Consider the following 23,589-nt stretch of genomic DNA (forward strand, 5'->3'; position numbering starts at 1 on the left):
GAGTCCTGTTGTAAATCCCGCCCTGCCTCCAACTCATTAGCTGACACAGTGGTGTCAATGGGCACTCTGTCCCTTTACCCTGTCTCCAGGTGATCGGGAATGACAGACCTGACTGGGAAGTTATTGCAGTGACTGACTGAGGAACAGGCTAGAGGTGGGTGAGAACCTGCATCTGCAGGTACATTGGCCCAGATATTAATGGGAAGCCGGGGAGGGTGCAGAGGAGCGCGTAATTGACCGAGGAACCAGGCAAGGCCGGGGACACGGAGGTCCTGATGGTCTTAGCGGCAGGGGCTCATTAGAATGTTGGTTGGGTCGCCTCTCGGCCAAATGGACAGCCTGGCCGGTGGGCGGGAGGGAAACCTAGCGGCAGCAGGCCGCAGTTGGGGACCCTTGGGGACGGTCCCCGGCACTCGGAAGGGGGCATCAGCTCTGGGCCGCGATTGGGATGTGTCGGGGGGAGGGAGGTTGGAGATCGGGTTGGTGGGGGTGATGGGGGGAGCAGAAGGCTCCGGGCAGTGATCGGGTTGGGGAGTGGTGGCGGTGGGGGAGGATTAGCCCGGTTCAAGGGAGGCCCATGGCAGCACCCTTGTCTCTCCTAGCCCACAAGGAAACCTGAAAAATACACTTTAAACCTACTTGCTGGGCCTCTGGTTGATGTTACAGATCGGGTCCTGATCATTGGACCTGAGCTAAATATTTATAACAGGACCTTGCTTCCTCCCTACGGGTGTCCTGCTTAAAACAGCAGGTTAATATGGGGACATGGTGGGAAGGAAGCAGGATCAGTGGGGTTAAGTGACTCCTGTTATTTTAACTACCCCCTGCCCGGTTTCCACCAGGTGGAGACAGTTAAAATCGCACCCGTTAAAGGGGCCTCACCAGCTGTAATCCACAGACCAGCGTCAACTTGTTCTCCCGCCCAGCTGGAAACGAACTAATCTCACCACAAAACAGGTACGCTGAGTTTTTTTTTAGATCGAAACTAAGTTTTAACAGCGTAGTAAGTACTACTGACTGCCAAACAACCTCTCTGGCACTGAAAATTAAATTTTAAAAATGTGGAGTCTCATTCATTGCGATTTTAATAGTTGTTGGATATTTAAAAATCTTTTACTTTCTATCTCTTTTGTCTCTGTCGTTCAATTCGATATTTCTGACCCTCCCTTTATTCCGCTGTCTCTTAACTGTTTTACAGTTGATTTTACTGTTGTAGCTTGCACTTCCTGGTTTTGACTCTTTGCAGCTTGTTAACGATGCTGCAATCTGGTTGAGGAGAGAGAGAGAGATCCTCTCGTTGGTCACATAGATCCTAGGTTCGCTGGAGTTAACGCTGGACTGTTTGCAGGTCCCCATTAGTGGAAGTTGCCGCAGTAAAGATCGCGGATACAACGTGGGTAAGTTAGTGTGTAAGGAGCAGCGAGAACTGATCATTCACTGCTCACGGCAATTTCTGGCCCATAATTTTTTTTATGGGCATTTAAATGCAGATTAAAATTTGAAGCATCTTCTTTCTGAGCAGCTTACATAAATCAGGGTTAAAGAAATTGTATTCCTTTAAGTTTTTTTGGCTAGTTTGTGCAGTTCAAATGAAAGTATGCGTGCATATTTGAGAAGGTTACAATATTCAGAAAGGTTTTACTGTTTGGTAAGGTATAGTGTTACGGTTTTTTTTCCAGTTTTGGTTAGATTTAATTTATCGTTCTTTTCTTTACACCTCTCTGGGTAATGCAGTGTTCCTCAGCCGAAAGAGCACTTTCCCCATCTGTTCGCGAGCTTTTCCAATGTTGCTGTGTGATCGCCATCTAAGGAGGCAGGCGACATTGATATATTAATGTACTGTGCCTTGGAATAATCAGGAGCATGTTCTACTCCTATGAAGTCTCGCACCGCAAGAGCTTAGTTTTAGTTGGGAGAATTATGGATTTTGCAGCATGAAAGTGAATCATTTTCCTTGACTTAAAGGTGTGTTAGGCCAAGCACAGTCTCTCCACACTGACACGCTTTAGCGCAACATAAGTGGAGCTGCAGGAGCAGGCTGAAAGCAGCCACTCTACAGAGTGGCGACGTGTGGCGTAAGGGAAAGTCGTGGACAAAAAATTGCTAATATGGAGAGAAATTTGTGAATTTGTAAGGAAGCTTTGTGAGAAATCTCTTGCAGAGACTGGAACGTTTCACAGGGTGCTATATAATCCAACAAAGCATGTTAATGGTTATGTTTTTTTTGTGGAAAAATGCCAAGATATAATACAGATCTTTCCACATGACAGTCCTGTGCTCAAAACAATAATCCACAGAAGTTGCTACTGGTTAGCCCCTATTGTCTGGAAAGGGCTAAAAAAAAAACTGCTTTGTAAATCCTTAGAGGTTGCTACTTACACAATCCAATACCATTCTAAGAAGTGCAGTGCTCTACAACTGTGTAATCTTGCATTGAATTTTTGTATCAATCTTGGAATACAGAAGGTTAAGGGGTGATTTGATTGAGTTTTTTAGGATTTTGAAAGGAATTGATAGGGTAGTTAGAGAGAAGCTTTTTCCGCTGGTGGGGGAGTCCAGGACAAGAGTACATAACCTTAAAACCAGAGCCAGGCCCATTCAGGAGAGAAGTTAGGAAACACTTCTTCACGCAAAGGGTGGTAGAAGAGTGGAACTCTCTCCAGATGGGCAAATGCTACAACTTTGCTTTTTATTTTGGGATGGGAGAAAAAGCAGTTTTTAGAAATCATGTTGGAAGCCCAACGTTTCTTGGCAAACTTGTCCTGAGGATTCACTTATAATTCTACATGGTTTAAGAATGGGCTTGCAGTTGGAAATAAGTGCTCCCAAGATATACGAGCTTGTTTGGTTATGATTTAATGGGGTTATTTGACAAGTCAAAAAAATCACTACATGAGCCATTGCTTCCCGAGGTATGCTGTGTTTGTAAAGTAGGCCGTGAAGTAAGGGAAAATGCCATTAGCTGCTTTCCTCAAAACTGCAGTATTAAAAGGTTTGCATCTTCTGAAGAACAGCTGGACAATATTAAGCAGCATTTTCAACAAGGGTTACAACAGTGACCACACTTCAAGAGTACGTCATTGGCTGTAAAGCACTTTGGGACGTCCTGAAGTTGTGAAAGGCGCCATATAAATGCAAGTTCTTTCTTTACCAGTCAGACTAGATACTTATTACCCAACACTTAAAATGCGATTGTCACCATGAGTACCATTTTTGGAAATCAGATAAAAGGAATTATGATCAAGGGTAATGTTAATATCCGTTTGCTTTTTCCTGACTATTTTTCTTCATTTTAGTGAATATTTTTGTTTTGTTTATGATTGCCAAAGGTGTCTTCAAGGTATTGGCTTAAAGGAGTGCTTAATCCTGCCAGAGTACAGTAGATAAATTAATGTGCAGTTGGACTTGAAGGATTCCAGCCTGTGGAGATTCTATTTTTAAAAATAATATAAATTAATATAAATTCAGCTCCCTCAATGTTTCTTCCCACCCCTTCATTAAATTTCTCCCCTTCTCTTGTGAAGGTACTGTTTCATGCTGGAGTATGATACTATCGGTGCTGACAGATCCCCTCGCTACCTCACCTAAGGTGCGTTTGCGTCTTCACAGTGAACGTCAGCTATTTGGTTGTGTGGGGCATCACAGCTGAGCCCGGCTGTGTTGTCGCTGGTTGTTCACACAAGCACACTTTCCAAATGGATGACCGGATAGCGATCAGGACCAAGCAATCCAAACTCATTGTTCTCCCGGCCCGAATCTGGGGCAGCGAAGGTCAGTCGCATCATAGTTGAGATCGTCTGGCTCAGCACAGACTTGTGATCAAAGCTCGGACCTTTCTAATCGACTGGCTTTGTACGATGCCAGGCAATGCCTCGATTTTAAAATTCTCATCCCTTCGTGGCCTTGGCCCCTCCCTATCTCTGTAACCTCCTACAACCCTCCGCGATCTCTGCGCTCCTCTGCGTGTCCCCAGTTTTCATCGCTCCACCATTGGCGGCCGTGCCTTCAGCTGCCTGGGCCCTAAGCACTGGAATTCCCTCCCTAAACCTCTCCGCCTCTCTCTCCTCCTTTAAGGCGCTCCCTAAAACCTACCTCTTTGACCAAGCTTTTGGTCACCTGTCCTAATATCTCCTTATGTGGCTCGGTGTCAAATTTTTGTTTGATAATTGCTCCCGTGAAGCGCCTTGGGACGTTTTGCTACATTAAAGGCGCTATATAAATGCAAGTTGTTGTTGATGTTGCGTTCGCCTGGTAAACACCAAGGGAGCTCTCGATATTTTTCTGAATAGCTTTGTTTTATTCCCCCCCCCAACACCACCTTATTTCTTATCCATGTTCAAGCTGTCCTCTTTGGTTGGGCGTTGGACTGCTACGCCCTTGACCATCTTGATAGATTATTCCAATGCCGCTGTACATGGAGACACATCGCGTATTGTGGACCTCTCTCCTTCCACTGGCTATCAGTGAAGTTCACTTTCTCAAAGAAACCAGCGTTTGAATGCCCCCCCCCTGACCCACCCCCTCCCTTTCTCTCTCTCTCTTTAATTTAATCCATAAGTAGGCCTGGACAGTCTCTGCTATCAAGCTGCCTAGACTTTTATATTATTTGTTTTACTCGTTTTAAATGTTCTGTGTAGTAAGTTCTGATTTTTTTTTTAAAAAGCTCAAAATCTTGTTAATGTACATTTCTCCAGGAACTGTATAAAATGTTACAGTAAATTGATTTAACATCTGAGTTATTTAATTGTGTGGTACCAAAGCATTTGCAACTCAAGTGAGAATAACTTAACCAATGCTACGGTTCGTGGAAGACAGAAAAATCAACTTCTGAAAACCTGCAGTTTGGATTTGCCAAGTGTACACTTGTGATGTGTAAAAAAACTAATAATTATTGATTAAACAAAGCTGATATTATTGTAACTCGATCTCCGCAAAGTGTTTACCACATTGAATCTTGTCTACTTGCTTCCATGGTGAGAAAAGGCTGGCATCACACTGGTCACCAGCATAACATTTCTAAGAAAAAAATAATATTTTAGGCTTTTCCATTTTATTGCTTTAATCTTTTACGAAGTGTTATTTTACTCTCTATGCAGCCTGCAGAGGCACAGCAGCAACCACAATCTGGCATTATACTCAGTTGGATGTAGTTGCTAAATTTCAATTGATCTCACAAAACACAGTTTAAACACATGAGGGAGAAAGGAATAGAGGGATATGTTTGAAAGCGTGAGATAAAGTAGGGAGGGAGGAGGATTGTGTGGAGCATAAACACCGGCATGGACCTGTTGGGCCGAGCGACCTGTGTCTGTGCTCTATGTTCTATGTCACCTCGGTATGCACAATCCTCCATTCTTCTTCTATTGCAATGGCTAAACTGCACGTCTTGCTCTCCTGCGTACCCTTCAAAAGGACCACAAAAATCTTGTTTTTCAATTTGTTGGATGCTCTTTCTTGGCATCTTTCTTTTTATTCGTTCATGGGATGTGGGCGTCGTTGGCAAGGCCTGCATTTATTGCCCACCCCTAATTGCCCTTGAGAAGGTGGTGGTGAGCCGCTGCCTTGAACCGCTGCAGTCCGTGTAGTGAAGGTTCTCCCACAGTGCTGTTAGGTAGGGAGTTCCAGGATTTTGACCCAGCGACGATGAAGGAACCACAATATATTTCCAAGCCGGTATGGTGTGTGACTTGGAGGGGAACGTGCAGGTGGTGTTGTTCCCATGTGCCTGCTGCTCTTGTCCTTCTAGGTGGTAGAGGTCGCGGGTTTGAGAGGTGCTGTCGAAGAAGCCTTGGCGAGTTGCTGCAGTGCATCCTGTGGATGGTACACACTGCAGCCACAGTGCGCCGGTGGTGAAGGGAGTGAATGTTCAGTGTGGTGGATGGGGTGCCAATCAAGCGGGCTGCTTTGTCCTGGATGGTATCGAGCTTCTTGAGTGTTGTTGGAGCTGCACTCATCCAGGCAAGTGGAGAGTGTTCCATCACACACCTGCCTTGTGATTTATAGATGGTGGAAAGGCTTTGGGGAGTCAGGAGGTGAGTCAGTCGCTGCAGAATCCCCATCCTCTGACCTGCTCATGTAGCCACAGTATTTATATGGCTGGTCCAGTTCAGTTTCTGGTCAATGGTGACCCCCAGGATGTTGATGGTGGGGCATTTGGCGATGGTAATGCCGTTGAATGTCAAGGGTAGGTGGTTAGACCCTTTCTTGTTGGAGATGGTCATTGCCTGGCACTTGTCTGGCGCGAATGTTATTTGCCACTTATGAGCCCAAGCCTGGATGTTGTCCAGGTCTTGCTGCATGCGGGCTCGGACTGCTTCATTATCTGAGGGGTTGTGAATGGAACTGAACACTGTGCAGTCATCAGCGAACATCCCCATTTCTGACCTTATGATGGAGGAAAGGTCATTGATAAAGCAGCTGAAGATGGTTGGGTCTAGGACACTGCCCTGAGGAACTCCTGCAGCAATGTCCTGGGGCTGAGATGATTGGCCTCCAACAACCACTACCATCTTCCTTTGCGCTAGGTATGACTCCAGCCACTGGAGAGTTTTCCCCCTGATTCCCATTGACTTCAATTTTACTAGGGCTCCTTGGTGCCACACTCGGTCAAATGCTGCCTTGATGTCAAGGGCAGTCACTCTCACTTCACCTCTGGAATTCAGCTCTTTTGTCCATGTTTGGACCAAGGCTGTAATGAGGTCTGGAGCCGAGTGGTCTTGGTGGAACCCAAACTGAGCATCGGTGAGCAGGTTATTGGTGAGTAAGTGCCACTTGATGGCACTGTCAACGACACCGTCCATCACTTTGCTGATGATTGAGAATAGACTGATGGGACGGTAATTGGCTGGATTGGATTTGTCCTGCTTTTTGTGGACAGGACATACCTGGGCAATTTTCCACATTGTCTTGTAGATGCCAGTGTTGTCGCTATACTGGAACAGCTTGGCTTGAGGCGCTGCTAGTTCTGGAGCACAAGCCTTCAGCACTACAGCTGGGATGTTGTCGGGGCCCATAGCCTTTGCTGTATCCAGTGCACTCAGCCGTTTCTTGATATCACGTGGAGTGAATCGAATTGGCTGAAGACTGGCTTCTATGATTGTGGGGATATCGGGAGGAGGCCGAGATGGATCATCCACTCGGCACTTCTGGCTGAAGGTGGTTGCAAACGCTTCAGCCTTGTCTTTTGCACTTGCGTGCTGGATTCCGCCATCATTGAGGATGGGGATGTTTGCAGAGCCTCCTCCTCCCGTTAGTTGTTTAATTGTTCACCACCATTCACGACTGGATGTGGCAGGGCTGCAGAGCTTTGATCTGATCCGTTGGCTGTGGAATCGCTTAGCTCTGTCTATAGCATGTTGCTTCCGCTGTTTAGCATGCATGTAGTCCTGAGTTGTGGCTTCACCAGGTTGACACCTCATTTTTAAGTACGCCTGGTGCTGCTCCTGGCATGCTCTTCTACACTCCTCATTGCACCAGGGTTCAATGAGGAATGTAGAAGAGCATGCCAGGAGCAGCACCTGTCGCTAGTCCAACCAGTGCTAGCTGACCCTGGCCTTTGATGGCTCCACTCTTGGTCCTCCTTTATCTGTTGATATCCTTGTCTCACTATCTGCTCTGACTTCGAGGAGAACTCCCACATTGGTAAAGTTGCTGGCAAGATGCTCGCTTTCATCTTTTGTGCCAAGTACTTCTTTTCCCTCAACCATTCATAACTCGATATAAAGCCCCCCACCCCTCCATCCCCAGCCCAAACAGGAATTCAGTATTACTTCTACAAAGGATATATGTTTGATAAATAATTCTCCTCCTCCCCCTCACTTCTAACCTCCAACCTGCTTTTGATGTCCCTCTCTGTTGTATCAATATTACTGTGGTTGTAACTTTCTTCTCTTTCTCCTACTGAACTACAAACACATACACAGTTCCTCCTCCCTATATTGTTGTGTTAAAATCAAGGCTCATTGTTTTATTTAATCTCTGGCTCATTCTTTCCCAAAATCTTAAAACTCCCCAGCTCCCTAATCTTTCATTCCTCCTACAATCTTGAAACTTTTAAAAACCCAAGTTTGGGATCACCTAACTACTACTTCCTGACTTACCTCAATTTTTCTTTTGCTCTCTTCAACCTCGATTTTGTTCAACATAATGGATCTTGGTCATTCACCTACATTTCTCAGTTGGAAAAAAAACATTGGTCAAACTTTTTTCTCATGGCCTTTTTAAACGGGTGACTAAAACGCTCTGTTGGGTGTCTCACTAATGTGTAGGAAAAGACTAAGATTGCTGTTGTCGCACGCAGCAGCTTTCTAAATGCTAATTAATTCATAGCTGCAAATGTGTACCCACTGTTTAACGTCTGGCTGTTAAATGTTCAATCTATCACTTAAGTGGCAGTTGTTTCCATATTTTTTTCTCTTAATTGATAGTTTCAGTCTACTAAAGTTTGCGCTCGTCTTAAACTGAAGAATTTACAGCAAATAAATAGCAATTTTTAAAAATATGACATTAAGGAAACCATATTCCCTCAGAGCAGCTTGTCTAGGTTAACTCATCAAAACTATCAAAAATGAAATCCATATTTGAAATATTTTCATCTTTTTACACTACACTTCAAAAGTACTTAATTGTCTGTAAAGCGCTTTAGGCCATCCTGAGGTCATGAAAATATGTTTTATAAATGCAAGTTCTTGAGTTCATTGTTAAACCGTTGGTTGAAATGTCGGTGTTGAATCGCTGAAGAGCGATCTCCCTGGCATCTGCGGTGTTAAGATTGTCCACGGAAAACAATAACGAAAATTGTGGCTTTGTAGATCCGTCGGCCAATTTTGACGCTGCTCTAAGTCTGACATTCGGTTAGCGTGAATTTCCAAACATAATGTCAGATATCTGATGATGTGGCCATTAAATTAGAGTCCTGTCTTCAACTGACCTTAATTTAAATGTGGATTTGGGTGACTCCACAACAGCTCCTGAATCCATTGTTTGATTGTAAAACAGAGCACCACCATGGCAGACGATATTTATTTGCTTTCTGTTCCGTAGGTATAAAATAAGTAAAAGGTAATAAAAATCTAGGTAGAAAGCACTGTTTCCACTGACAAAATGGAGTCGCTCCCGATGATTCCTCTTTATATCCCTCAACTTTAGGTAATTGCAAACCACCTAAAGTTGAGGGATATAAAAGAGAATCATCGGGATTAACTCCACTTTGCCAGTGCAAATAGTGCTTTTTAAGCAGAGCTTTATTGTCTCTTATTTATTTTTCTACTTTGTGAAGTGTAAGGTCATGTAACGGAATGTTTCTTCAGAATGTCCAGTGCTTGGGATTATTGTAACACTGGTCTGGGTTAGTAAACCTTTAGCTTGGAGATTGGCTCAAGGCAAGTAAACAATTCTTTAAGATGAGAGCTGCCTGAGCAGGAATTTCTCTCTGCTCAGTCGCCTGACACTGAATGGGGTAGGAAGGATGGGAAGGGCTACATTTAGGTGACTATATTATATCTTAGAAATACTGTCATGTGCATCAATTAAAGATCAGTGCCTGGAAAAAAAAATCTATTTGTGGCTTGCTTCTTGCTTTTCTCTGCTTGATGAGTCACTCAGAGCCTAACGTTGCCTGCTGAGAGAGTTTTATCTTGTCTGTTAACCTTATTTTCAAGTTCAAAACCTGACATACATTGTACAAATTGACAATCAGAAAGCCAGGCTGGTATCTTTTAGGATGGGATTCAAAATATTTTTCAAGTTCCACTTTTACTTGTGCTCACTGCCAAGTCCTCCCAGGAATAAGTCATTTTGGTTTCTTTCAACACTTTTCTTCAGGAACGGATTTAGTTGCCCCTTTCCTTTTCTCAAAGCCCCGGTGCCATTAAAATGATAATGCGTGGGTTCATGTGTAGTTGTACAGAGAGTGACTTCCTGATCTGGGCCACAGCGTTTTGGATGTCACTCAGAGGTCAGGAGCTTGCCCACAAGCAAGGAACAAAAATTGGAAGGTGATCCACCTCAGACTACTCTGCACATTTTAAATCCCCATTTATTGAGTCCTAGGTATCTGGTTTTGGAAAATCTAGAAGAGAAATATTAGATCATGTACCATATATATGAACGGCTGGTCCCATCGAGCCGGTCTCATTTAACCAGGTCGCAACTAGATAACACAGTTTGTTGCAGTGCAGATTCACCAGAATATTACCAGGGCTCCAAGGGTTAAATTATGAGGAGAGATTACATAAACTAGGCTTGTATTCCCTGGAATATAGAAGGTTAAGGGGTGATTTGATTGAGGCTTTTAGGATTTTGAAAGGAATTGACAAAGTAGATAGAGAGAAACTTTTTCTGCTGGTGGGGGAATCTAGGACAAGGGGGACATAACCTTAAAATCAGAGCCAGGCCATTCAGGAGAGAAGTTAGGAAACACTTCTTCACGCAAATGGTGGTAGAAGAGTGGAACTCTCTCCCACAAAAAGCAGTAGATGCTGGCTCCATTAATAATTTTAAATCTGAGATCGATAGATTTTTGCTAGCCGAGGGTATTAGTGGATGTGGAGCCAAGGCGGGTAGATAGAGTTGAGATACAGATCAGCCATGATCTAATTGAATGGTGGCACAGGCTAGAGGGGCTGAATGGCCTACTCCTGTTTCTATGTTCCTGTGATCTCCAATACCTCCACGTGCCAGCAGCCAGATAATCTCCTGGGAGAGTGCAAAGTAAACAGATTTTTAAAAAAAAACCGAGGCCAATTCAGGAGAAATGATCAATAGATATTTAACCTTAAAAGATCCAAAAGATGGAAAGGCCCAAATATGTGACATTTTCACAAGTTGATTGAATTTCAGATCACATATTATCGAAATTCATTGTTTAATCTTCAAGACATAATTGTGTACTAGATTGCAGGTTCTTCATTTTTGAAGTTTATTCTGTGGGTAACTAACAATAAGCAGGAGCACATGTTAGTCTACAATTCATTCAAAAGCTAACTTAATTTTCAAGAACCACCTAGTTGGTAAAGAAACCAAGTGTCTCAGCAGGCAGTCTTTATGTGCAAAAGACTGCCGTAACCTCCTCATATCTGTGACACTTGCGAGTTTGTAGCTTTCATTTCCCCTTACTTCCAATTTTAATACATGAAACCATCCACTAAACATTTGTCTCTAAGTCCCCTCCAACACCAGTCCAGAATTGGTGTGTAAAAGTATGAATGAAATGACTTTCCCTGTTGTGCTACGGATACCCTTCTACATGCCTTCATCTCCTCGAGGGTTGATTTCTTGTGCTCTCCTGACTTCCAGCCTCCACAAACTGCAACGAATCCACAGCTCTGCTACTTTAGTCTTCACTTGCACCAGGTCCCATGCACCCATCAGGTCCATCCTCACCAAACTCCACTGATTCCCTGTGCGCCGTGAATCAATTTCACGATCCTCATGCTCGTTTATGAAATCCCTCTGCAGCCTCGCTCCATTTAATTGAGGAAACCTTTTCCAGCCATGTGTCCCAGCCTGGGTCCTTCGTTCCTTCGACTCTGGACTGCTGTCTCGACTCCACCACTGGCGGCTGATCGATCAGCCTCTGTACCTCTTCCTTCTGAAATTGACTTCGCCTTGCCTCCTTCTGCTTTCAAACCCACCTTAAAACTTATCACTTGGACTGTTCCTTCAACCTGCACTCTCCCTCCCGCATTCTTTTACTTCTGGATGTCCGCCTCTTCTCTTTGTAAAGGACTCTGAGGTGTTCTTCTGCAGGAACAGCACAATTAAATGTAAGTTGGTTGTTTTCTCTTCCCCCTTCTCCCCACCCCCACCATCGACTTCAAGAGTGAGTCACCTCCACTAAGTGTGCCCAACTTGGCAACTGCAAAAGAGCACTCACGCGTGTTCTGCCACTCTGTGCCACGGCAGGTGGCAGAGCTACTTGCTATGCCAAAGGGCTACCTCATTAAGCTGTTGAAAGCTGCGCTATAATTCCCATTGAGTTATTCTTTACGTACGTTTCTTTTTCCTTTGTAAGCCTCTTATTGCTGCAGAAGGTTTGGAAAAACGGTTCTATAATTCAATTTGATTGCGACACAGAGAGAAATGCTCCCATGCTGTCCCCATTTGCGATACAGGTGTAGACAGCATGATGCCCCCCTACCTACTGTCTCGTTTCTTCCATTCTCGGTGACAGTTGGCTTGTTTTAATGTAACCCTTTTGAAGTATCAGCTGTTTATGAAAAGCAGATTGTTAGAGTACTGCCAACGGCTATGCATCATTGCCGAATAACTCAGATTTACCAGAATTCTGCGTGTGTGTGGAGTCTTTTCTATTATCTTCAATTGGAATAGAGCTTTGCTTCATATTATTAAAACATGTGGTGTAACTTTGTGAACCGAGCCCGCATTTTTAGAGCTTCATACTGAGTACTATTTGTAAATCTCCATTTGTCGGTGTTCTGACGGAACAGTGGTTGATGTATTAATGATTGTGATGTAAAACCTGAATGATGTTTCATTCCAAAAATTGTTTTTTCTTTCCTTCAAGTAGAAAACCTTTTACTTGAAATGGGAATTTGAAAATGATACAGCTTCCTCATTAACTTCACTACTTAAGAGAACGTGTGATTCACGGCAGGGTTCAGTTTCACAGACAATCAGAACGGGACAACTTGCTTGTGTTCCTGGCCCTGATAGTTTCACAACAGCCGAAGCCTCAGGCATCTGCAAGCAACCAGCTAGTTCACCTTGTGTAGGCAGAATTACTACAAGTTGGCCCGACTTTTTGGCGAGCCTTTCCATGACCTCTTTTTAGGCCTGGTCTCATTTACGGCTTCGGCCCAGGCTCCTTGGCGTGGAATGGTTTCACCGGCAACGAGGAACGTGAGTAATAATTGCCGATGTTTCAACTTGCAAACTGCAATCTCCTTTAGTGTACCCTAAACGTCACTTACTGGCCCCCAGCTCCTGTCTGGAGCAGTGTGTTCAAGTGTCAGGAACCCAGATGACTTATAAGATATATTCTTACTGTAAATGAAATTATATAATATTTTTGACTATGTTAAAGAGTGTTATCAAGACGACATTTTTTTTTGAACGGGTGCCTTACTGGCCTCTCCAGTCAGCTTTGACTCACAAATCCTAGTGCAGGTCTTTGCTCTCCAGTAGTTATATTTTTCTGCCACTAGTGGCCCTCAGTTAACTATGGAAAATACTGTGGTGCTACAACAACTTGCATTTATTTAGTGACTCTAATGTAGTTCCAAGGCCCTTCTTATGGAAGGAATAGCTGCCCAGCATCAGAAAGAGTTGGGGGAAGTAACCAAGGTTGGTTAAAGAGTTTGGCTTACATTAGGCTTTTGCGTAAGAGCATTAGAAATAGGAGCAGGAGTAGGCCATACGGCCCCTCGAGCCTGCTCCGCCATTCAATGAGATCATGGCTGATCTTCGACCTCATCTCCACTTTCCCGCCCGATCCCCGTATCCCTTGATTCCCTTAGTGTCCAAAAATCTATCTATCTCAGTTTTGAATATGCTCAAGGACTGAGCATCCACAGCCCTCTGGGGTAGAGAATTCCAAATATTCACAACCCTCTGAGTGAAGAAATTCCTCCCCTTCTCAGTCCTATATGGCCAACCCCTTATCCTGAGACTGTCCCCTAGTTCTGGACTCTCCAGCCAGGGGAAACATCCTCTTAACATCTACCCTCTTAGGATCTTATATGTTTCAATAAGATCACCTCTCATTCTTCTAAACACTAGAGAGTATAGGCCCATTTTACTCAATCTCTCCTCATAGGACAATCCTCTCATCCCAGGAATCAATCTAGTGAATCTTCATTGCACCGCCTCTAAGGTAAGTATACCCTTCCTTCGATGAGGAGGAGAAGTGGAAGTAGAAGGTGGAGAGAGAGGTAGCAAGGTAGGGTTTGGTGGGAGGGAACTTGGGGAGAGAGTTCCAGAGAGCAGGACCAAGACTACTCTAAGGTTCTGCCATCAATGGGGGAACAAAGGCAGAAAGGATGCACAGGAGGCCTGCAGTAAAAGACCGGATGGCATAGGCAACGATATAGGGCAATATGGTAGCTGCAGAGATAGGGTCGGGTAAGTCCAAGGAGGGAGTTTTAAATGAAGATAAGAATTTTGAATTTAGTGCAAATGGAGATGGGAACAAGTGGTAGGCAAGTGAGACTGCGTTGGAGTTTATATAGTGTGGAACTTATGAAGGCGGTGAGGAGAGCATTGGCGAGCAAGTCAAGCCTGGAGGTCATGAAAGCATGGATAAGAGCATTGGTGGGCATGAGGACGGAGGTAGTGATGTGACGGTCTTGGTGATGAGTCGGTTAGTGCTGTATTCAGTGGCCAGGGTTACTGGCGTTTCCATTTGCAACACAGGTACTGCGTCCTGCTCACAGACATTTTTTTCTGGCCCACCAAAGGTCAGGGTACTGGACCTTGAACCCATAGATTTGTTCACCTCTGCCCTAGAAATTGTGTCTCACTGTCGCACCATAACTGTGCGGTTAAAGAGACAGAAGTCTTTCCAAAGGACAAGCTGGAAGTCAGTTAAGCACAAGTTAACCCTTAACATTAATCTGAGATCGAAACTCTAAGAAACGCTGCTCGTTGGTTTGGTTCTGGCCTGGTTTCCTGTATACCCCTGAAGTGGAATCCTGTGGAGAAAGGGGAGAAGATCCCACAACAAAGTATCAGGGAATTTTTGTGTCTAACTTTCGCCAAATGAAGTAATATAACAAATGCCGCTCTTAGAGAATTTCAGAGAATGCCATATAAAAAGAATTAACTTATGATTTGCTTTCTCTTGTTCCATTTTATCACCACCTTTGGCACTACCTTGATAGAAGCAAATTATCAGATTGCTCCTTGCATATAGTTGTTAATCATGTGGAGGTATTTGTGAGTACTTTAATTTCTGTCCATCCCAGTCAATTGCATACAATAGGATTCCAGAAAAAAATGAGAGAGATTATGCAGGGATTGAGGTTATAGTCTTCTCTAGTTAATTGTGATTTTTTTTTTCAAAATGCTTAACTGCTTTTTTCCTTGTTTTTATTTCTATAAAAATATGCATTGACAGTAGAGGCCCAGTTATCCACCATAGACAGAGGAACAGAAATAGGCCATTCAGCCCCTCGAGCCTGCTCCACCATTCAATTAGATCATGGCTGATCTGTATCTCAACTCTATTTACCTGGCTTTACTCTGAAATTCTGTAAGAGCCGCCTTTGCTCCAGATCCTTTGATATCCTTGCCGAACAAAAATCGATCGATCGATCTCAGTCTTGAAGGCTCCAATTGCCCCCTAGCATCTGCAGCCTTTTTGGGGGAGAGAGTTCCAGATTTCCACTACCCTTTGTGTGAAAAAGTGTTTCCTGATTTTTTTCCTCCTAAATGGCCTGGCTCTAATTTTAAGATTATGTCCCCATTGTTCTTGATTTCCCCCAATACAACTACAAGACATTAAACAAAACAAAGTTATGAAGTTTTATTCAGCAGGAAAAGGAAATGAAGTATAAACAAGAAGATATTTGGTCAATCTGTTGTACGAGTGTGAATGTTTCACTGCCTAAATGAGTGATAATTCAGTGTGTGGATTGCTGCGTGTGACACCCATCAGTTGCACACATCTGACCAATTGTAAATAGCTCGCTTTACAAATAATTCATGGGGCAAACCTTGTTGGGACTGAGGAATAGAACACTTCCAAAGTCAGGATTATAATTTTTTGTTAGTCATGTTTGGGGGAGCCACACAATAAAACCCCACCCATTTCGTGACTGTTTCTTCTGCATTCTGTAATAAAGTCTGAAGGGTGACCTAATAGAGATTGTTAAAATTATGAAGGGTTTGATAGGGTAGATGTTGAGAAAATGTTTCCACTTGTGGGGGAGTCCAAAACTAGAGGCCATAAAAATAAGATGGTCACTAATAAATCCAATGGAGAACTCAGGAGAAACTTCTTTACCCAGAGAGTGGTGAGGATGTGGAACTCGTTACCACATGGAGTAGTTAGGGCGACTAGCATAAGATGCCTTTTCAGGGGACGCTGGATAAGTACATGAGGGAGAAAGGAATAGGAGGATATGCTGATGGGGTTAGATGAAGTAGGGAGGGAGGAGGCTCGTGTGGAGCATAAACACCGGCATAGAGCAGTTGGGCCGAATGGCCTGTTTCTGTGCTGTAAATTCTATGTAAAGAAGCTGTTCGAAGAGACCATGGGCACGATTTTAAAAGGGAAAAAGAGATGGGGGGGGGGGGGGGCGCAATCAAAATTGCGTTTTTTGGGAGCGGGCAGACGTCCCGGCTGGAACCCGTACATTTTTGAATGAGACTCAGGCAAATCTGTGCATACAGCAGTCACCAGAACGTCCCGCCCCCACTAAAATCCAGCGGGCTGATAATTAAAAGAGCAAATGTACCTCATTGAGGTACTTAAGGTAGTTTATTTTTTGTGTATTGGATAGTTAAAAAGATTTTAACGTTTCCTGGGTGGCTTTTCCACGGCTTCCCATTCGCGCCTGGGCCGGATCAGTGAAAAATAAACTAAATAAATTAAATAAAATTACTTTTCCCAGTGCAAACAAATTAAATAAACATACCTTAAAAACAATGTTGTCTGGACCTCCCCCCATTCTGATCCCGATGTCCGATGTCTCTACTCTAATCGTCGTTTCCCCCGCCCGCCCATCTCTCTCCTGACTGTCGATGAGGTCTCGGTCTCTGTCTCTCTCTTTCTCTTTTTCTATTCCCCCCCCCCCCCGACCTCGGATGTGCAGCTCCTGTCGGCAGCCAGCCTGTCAATCAGCCTGGTTGCTGGGGGCGAAACCCGGAAGAGGCTTTGGTTGGCCTCGTTAGGGTTGCGATCGCATGAAGTCCTGCCTACTTCCCTTCCGGGTTTGGCGCCCGCCAATCACCTCCCCCCACCCCCACCCCCCCCCCCCCCCCCCCCCGAAGTTTTCCCGCCAGCATATTAAAATTGTGCCCCACGTCTTGATTAAGACTTTGTCCTGAAAAATTCTGTTGGATTATCAGGGTGGCAGATAATAGGAGTGAGTTCTGCTGCATTCTCAAACCAATTTTTTCTCTCTCATTTCCCCGCTCCAATGCAGAGAGCTAGCTGGATTTTGCTAAACTCTCCCTCTTACAGAAAATTCACATGCTTATGTCTATCAGGACTGTGATTTGAACATATTTCTGTCAATTGGAACTCTCACATTATAGCTCTACAGATAATAATGGCCAGCCGTTTTAAAATATTTTAAGCTTGATTCATGTTGATAATCTAATTATTTATTTATGATCTGTTCTCTGATTACCAAAATGCTGGAGAAAATGAACAAAAAAGTTAATTACTTTTCAGGTTAGGGTTGCAATCAAATGACCATTTATGACTTGAGCTGAATAATTGTGATGAAAAGATTGATTTCTGATACATTTCAATAAATCATTTTTAAAGAGCATATTAATCTATGAAGAATTGATTGTATTGAATCCACACTTAAACAATCAATGGGGGGAATATATATGGTCCTGTATCATCGCTAATTGCTGAAGACTCTGATGCTAAGTAAATTTTGTGGTGAGTGAATCATGAAGCATGATTTGGATTTATCCCATTATTTCCCCCCCTCTTGAATGCTAAATTGTAGTAGAAGTAAAGAAAGAAAGAACTTGCATTTATATCGTGACTTTCATGACCTCAGGACGTCCTAAAGCGTTTTACAGCCAATGAAGGACTTTTGAGGTGTTGTCATTGTTTGCGCACAGCAAGGTCCCACAAACAGCAATGAAGCAAATGACCAGATCATCTGTTTTTTAGTGATGTTGGTTGAGGGATGAATATTGGCCAGGAAACAGGAGAGCTGCCTTCCTCCTCTTGAAATAGTGCTGTGGGATCTTTTAGATTCAACTGAGATGGCAGACGGAGCCTCGGTTTAACGACTTTTCCAAAAGACGGCACCTCCGACAGTGCAGCATTCCCTCAATAGTGTGCTGAAGTGTCAGCCTGGATGACATGCTCAAGACTCTGTGGAGTGAGGTTTGAAGCCACTACCTTCTGACTCAGAGGTGAGCCTGGTACCACTGAGCCAAGGCTGACACCTAAGTAGATTTTAATCCGTTCAGAAATAATAATTTGGTGCCTCCAGTCATAATTTAGCACAATCAAATAACACCACTGATGCAAATAAGGTCCAGAGAGATAAAAGGATCCTCGTAGATGAAACACTCAACATATCAAATCAACAAAGCAAATAGAAAGCTGAAAGACTGGAGAAATTAGCCCTTTTCAGTTTCAAAAAGAGGCGACAAAGAAGTAACCTTAAAAGAAAGGCATGGAAAAGGTAGATCCAGAAACTTAGTTCGAACCTGCAAGACTAGGCTAAGGGGACACAGGTTCAATCTAGTGAAAGGCAAATTTAGGACTGACATTAAGAAGTTCTTCTTTACACAGCGAGTGAGCAACACCTGGAATAGACTTCTGGATAGAACAGTGTCAGTGAAGACCCTGAAATGATTTACGAAATGATTGGATGTTCCACTGGGGGCACGAGGAATCTTTTCAGATTGATGAGCTATGATAGGCTGGATGGCTTTCCTCATCCCATATCTTATGCCAATATAATTTAGTCAAACCTCTATAGAGGTTGTATTATAACGCAATATTTGATTGAACTTATTTTAAATGTGCCCGTTGACTCCAATCTTGTTTCTTTGACGTCCGACAGAAAATACCATGATTTGGACACAACAGGAATTGCCATTTCCATTTCTGTTTTTAAATTAAGAAAACAAAAACAACTTAGATTCACTTCCACAGGCGTTCCGAGCAGAAGGAGTTTTGTCCGGTTATGAGACTCTGTCACGGAGAAAATAAGAGAAATGATATCTGAAAAGTAAATGCCCTTTCAAAAAACATGTACTGCCCATCATCAAGTCAGGAGTGCAGTTCCTTCTCATTCTGCTTCAAGGTGTATTGGAATAAGTTGAGGAATCGAACAAGATTACCATCGTTCTTAAGGCTTCTAGCCTCATCCTTTGCTGCTGTGATCATTGTAATGACTACACACTTAGAACATAACGACAGCGCATGTGTACTAGTGGCATAATAGTGACAGAAATCAAGGAGTAAAACCTATTTGTTCTGCCCAGCACATTGGAATGGCAGACAGCAAGGGTGGGCGAGTAACAATGAAAGAAATTCAGCCTCTGTGGTGTTTTCCCCATCCCTTGGAAGTTTTTTTGTAAGGGACGGTGCTATAACAGGATTGCCTTATACTGAGGGATGGCTTGGCTGCCAACCTCACTCGTACACTGAAATAATTATAATCACGTTTTAATAAAACGACACTGAACTTTTGGAAAAAAGACCAGGTGCAGTTTAACTGTTGTAAGTTGACCTAAAATTGATGCTTGATTGTTTTTGATTTAGTCTGAAGTAAATCAATAAAAGCTGGTGACTTGGGGAGATTTTCATAACCAGCGAGCAGAAACAGCCAAGTGGACTTTCCTTTCCAGACCTCAGACCGTTTATGGAGCTTGGATTCCTCTCTGTGATCTTGAAAATGTGTCTGGCAAAGCCATATAAATCCCACAAGGCTACATCATTTACAGCTGCAAAAGGAAATGAGGGAACTCAGTGGGATGTGGGCATGGAAGTGATAAGCGTCAACAAAACCTTATTTATAGCTTTTCGCCACCTCGCTCTACGTGCTGCTGAATGGGGATATCTGATCCAACACCTGGCTGTAGTTTATAAGCTGAGCTCAGCGTTTTATATCACCTGTGAGCCTTTATATTGGCAGCGAATGTTATTTGTTACGCCACTGCAACCAGGTACCACCACGAGTATGGCATAGTGTCTGGTGTAAAGCCATTTTAAAACTAAGAGGTGCTGTAACTTACACAAGCCTTTGTTCACCTGTGGATTAATCATTGTTTCCTACTGATTTGTCAACCTGGGTTCTTGTTCTTTCTTGTTTTCTAATGCTGGTTTTGTATAATGGTAAACAGAACATGCATTCACATTTGTGGTCTTTGTGCTAGAACTGTTTGCTTTCTCTTGTATCTGTTTTTCGTGGAATCATAGAAAGTTACGGCACAGAAAGAGGCCATTTGGCCCATCGTGTCCATGCCAGCTGATAAAGAGCTGTCCAGCTTAATCCCACTTTCCAGCATTTGGCCCGTAACCCTGTCAGTTACGGCACATCAAGTGCACATCCAAGTACTTTTTAAATGAGTTGAGGGTTTCTGTCTCCACCACCCTTTCAGGCAATGAGTTCCAGACCCCCACCACCCTCTGGATGAAAAATATTCTCCTCAGCTTCCCTCTAATCCTTCTACCAATTACTTTAAATCTATGCCCCCTGGTCACTGACCCCTCTGCTAAGGGCAATAGGTCCTTCCTATCCACTCCATCTAGGCCCCTCATAATTTTAAATACCTCAATTAAATCTCCCCTCAGCCTCCTTTGTTCCAAAGAAAACAACCCCAGCCTGTCCAATCTTTTCTCATAGCTAAAATTCTCCAGCCCTGGCAACATCCTCGTAAATCTCCTCTGTACCCTCTCTAGTGCAATCACATCTTTCCTGTAATGTGGTGACCAGAACTGTACACAGTACTCAAGCTGTGGCCTAACCAATGTTTTATGCAGTTCTAGCATTTTTGTATCAATGCCTCCTTTTTCTCTGTAACAATACTCAGGCCATTAATGACACCTCACTATAATTTGTTTACTTAGCTCATGATGCTGTGCAAGTGACCCAATGTTTTTTTTGAACAGCAAAAACAAAGTAGAAATGCAAAAGACCACATTTAATCAAATGCAAACCTCCACCTTGAACAAAACTCTATCCAAGTTTCTTGGTCAGGCTCTGCTGTTTCTCCCTCACCCCTCAAAAAATATTATACACACACACACACACACACACACACGCACAGCGATAGGGCTATGCAATCCTTGCAATTGCACAGGGCCAAGCCAGTTACAGGCACCGAGCGGATGCAGTGAAACGACATCTATGCAATGGTAATAGTCGATCCCTGATCATTTTGTCAACTATTTTTATATTACATATTGTAAACAGGCCTTTTCACGATCGTATGTGTGCGAATTTGGCACCAGATTGTGTAGGTGGTATTTAATATCATTGACTAGTGAAATGTAGGGGCCCCAAACCAAACCTTTGCACGGGGACCCCCACAAGGCAAAAGCCGCTCCTGCACGTACGCACAATTTCCTAAATAACTTTGTCAAACACTGCAAACGTGACTTAAAATTCTGACTTCCCCACCCTATGTGTAATGGCAAACAAGGCTCTTAGGCAATACTGTTAATTTCTTAACACAAATGTTAACCAGGGAATTCATTGCAAAATACGATAATCATGAAAGTAGGTGTGCAAAATGTAGGGGGAAAATATCAAAGAAACTACTTGCTTCCATTACATTAAATACCATAAAATACATTGTTTGAAAGAATATTTAGAATAGAAATGAACATTCTTGCTCACAATACTGGTACATTCAATCCACAGAAATGTGTTTTTACGTAGTCATAAATGTAGCTTTCTGGAGATTTGTCAATTCCTGTCATGAAGGTTAGGGTGCAAGTCTCTGGGTTTCATAAACTATTTGTTTTCGAGTTTCAACTGATGTTTCCAACAGAATTACCACAGTGTTGGTTGCCAGCACCAGTGATGAGATAATCACTACTTTCATTTCAAAATGCCTGTCTCTCATAAGTTTTTATTAATACTTTATTTGACATCACACGATAGTCTTTCAGTATTGCTTTGTTTATTATAATTAGTCCATTTATTTTTGGCCTTCTTGAAGCAGTTTAGCTTAGTATCGCACGAGAAGTGTTCCCTCCCATTTTACCACCATAACTATAAATAAATAACTCAATTTTTGAAGGAAGTGGCATCAACTGTTTCTTCGCCTCCGCACAAATAACTGAATTGCAAATGTCTTGATCTATGGAAATGATGCAGTTTGTATCTTTTAATCAGAACTTATTTGCGGTTTTTTCTGCTCTTTGACTTTAATTTCCCCTTTTATCATCTTCTGCTTTCTCCCTGCTCTTCCGGTTTCCATCTCCCCACACTGCTGCTGTCCCTTTATACATCTGTAAACCTCCTCCATCCCTACAACCCTCTGAGATCTCTGCGCTCCTCCAATTGTGGCCTCTTGGATTTTCTTCGCTCCACTGTTGGCGGCTATGCCTTTAGTTGCCTGGGCCCTAAGTTATGGAATTTCCTCCCTAAACCTCTTTGCCTCTCTACCTCGCTCTCCTCCTCTAAGACGCTCCTTAAAACCTACCTCTTTGACCAAGCTTTTGGTCACCTGTCCTAATGTCTCCTTATGTGGCCCGGTGTCAAATTTTGTTTAATAAAGTTCCTGTGAAGTGCCTTGGGGACGTTTTACTACATTAAAGGTGCTATATAAATACAAGTTGCTGATGATTGCTTCATTCTGCAGCATTGCTAATCTTTGATCTGGTTGCTGGCACATCTTGCCAGACCCTTTCTGTCCGGGCATTCTGCTTGCTTAAAGCACAATAAGATTAAATTAACTCACTGTAGGCAGGCTGAGGAGAACTTGTTGGCTTGGGTATCACCCTGTATCTCTATGATGGTTGCAATAAATTTTATGATGATCAAGCAATCAAGTACCGTTACTTAAAGAGTAACTGATTCCCATATGTTGTCCCACTGTAACATTGTGATTGTATAATACGATAAGGATTGTTTCTTTTATTAAAAATTAGACATGACATTGTATATTGCAGCATGAATGTTCATTGTCTCAGCATAGTGTGATACCCAGCCCAAAATTACTCTCCACAGACTTCAATAGAGAGTGAAATCGGACCAGGTGTGAAACCAGCGTTACTCCCGATCCTGTCAGTTTTCCGACGGGCGGGTTAGCTTAAAATTGCCCCCCATAGTGTCTGGCTTATACTTGAGAAGTTTCCAGGCAGCAGATGCAAAAACCAGCCAGGTGGCAATCTCATTTCTCCCTTGTGACAAGGCGGTCAACTTCCTCCACTTGAGGCCAGCCCAAGTGCCCAGTTGGGATTGAGTCAGTGATACAAACATGTCTTGCACATCCTTGTAGCATGAAAATACCCAGTTCTGATCTGCAGCCCCAAACAATATTAATGGCTTATATTCACTGATCTCTTCTCAGTAATTGGGTTTGGTTTTTAACGGATTTGCTGTGACCTCGCTAATGGCTGCTCCACCTTCTTAATCATTTCAGATTCTGTCACTGGTTTTCTCATTCGTTTTAGAATTTTTTTGCGTCCCATGTGTTTGATCTCATTTTAAAATCGTATTTGACACGATTTTGTTTAATTTTCTGCACTTTTACTCAATATTTACACAGTATTGAGGAAAAATGTTGCAAAACTGGATCTTGGGGTGTGAGCCTAGGATTAGTTGTTGGAAATGTCTGCTGATTTCTAGCGCAGTGCGGTGCTCTATTTATTTTCCTTCTTGAGTACAATTAGTCGTCTTCAATTTTATTAAGAACCGTGTGCTTCAAGCCTTTGCTTTCTCTTTTCAATTCACACATTCCGCTTTTAAA

The 23,589-nt window shown here is 43.1% G+C and overlaps 1 protein-coding gene across 2 annotated transcripts in view; it reads left to right on the top strand.

Moving 5' to 3' along the window:
* LOC137324777 (ADP-ribose glycohydrolase MACROD1-like) overlaps positions 1-23,589 on the top strand; it is an 812,403-nt gene that overhangs the window by 401,546 nt on the left and 387,268 nt on the right. The gene's annotated exons all lie outside the window — the stretch shown is intronic.

The sequence above is a fragment of the Heptranchias perlo genome, chromosome 8, assembly GCF_035084215.1.
Source record: "Heptranchias perlo isolate sHepPer1 chromosome 8, sHepPer1.hap1, whole genome shotgun sequence".
In the NCBI taxonomy this organism is placed as follows: Eukaryota; Metazoa; Chordata; class Chondrichthyes; order Hexanchiformes; family Hexanchidae; genus Heptranchias; species Heptranchias perlo.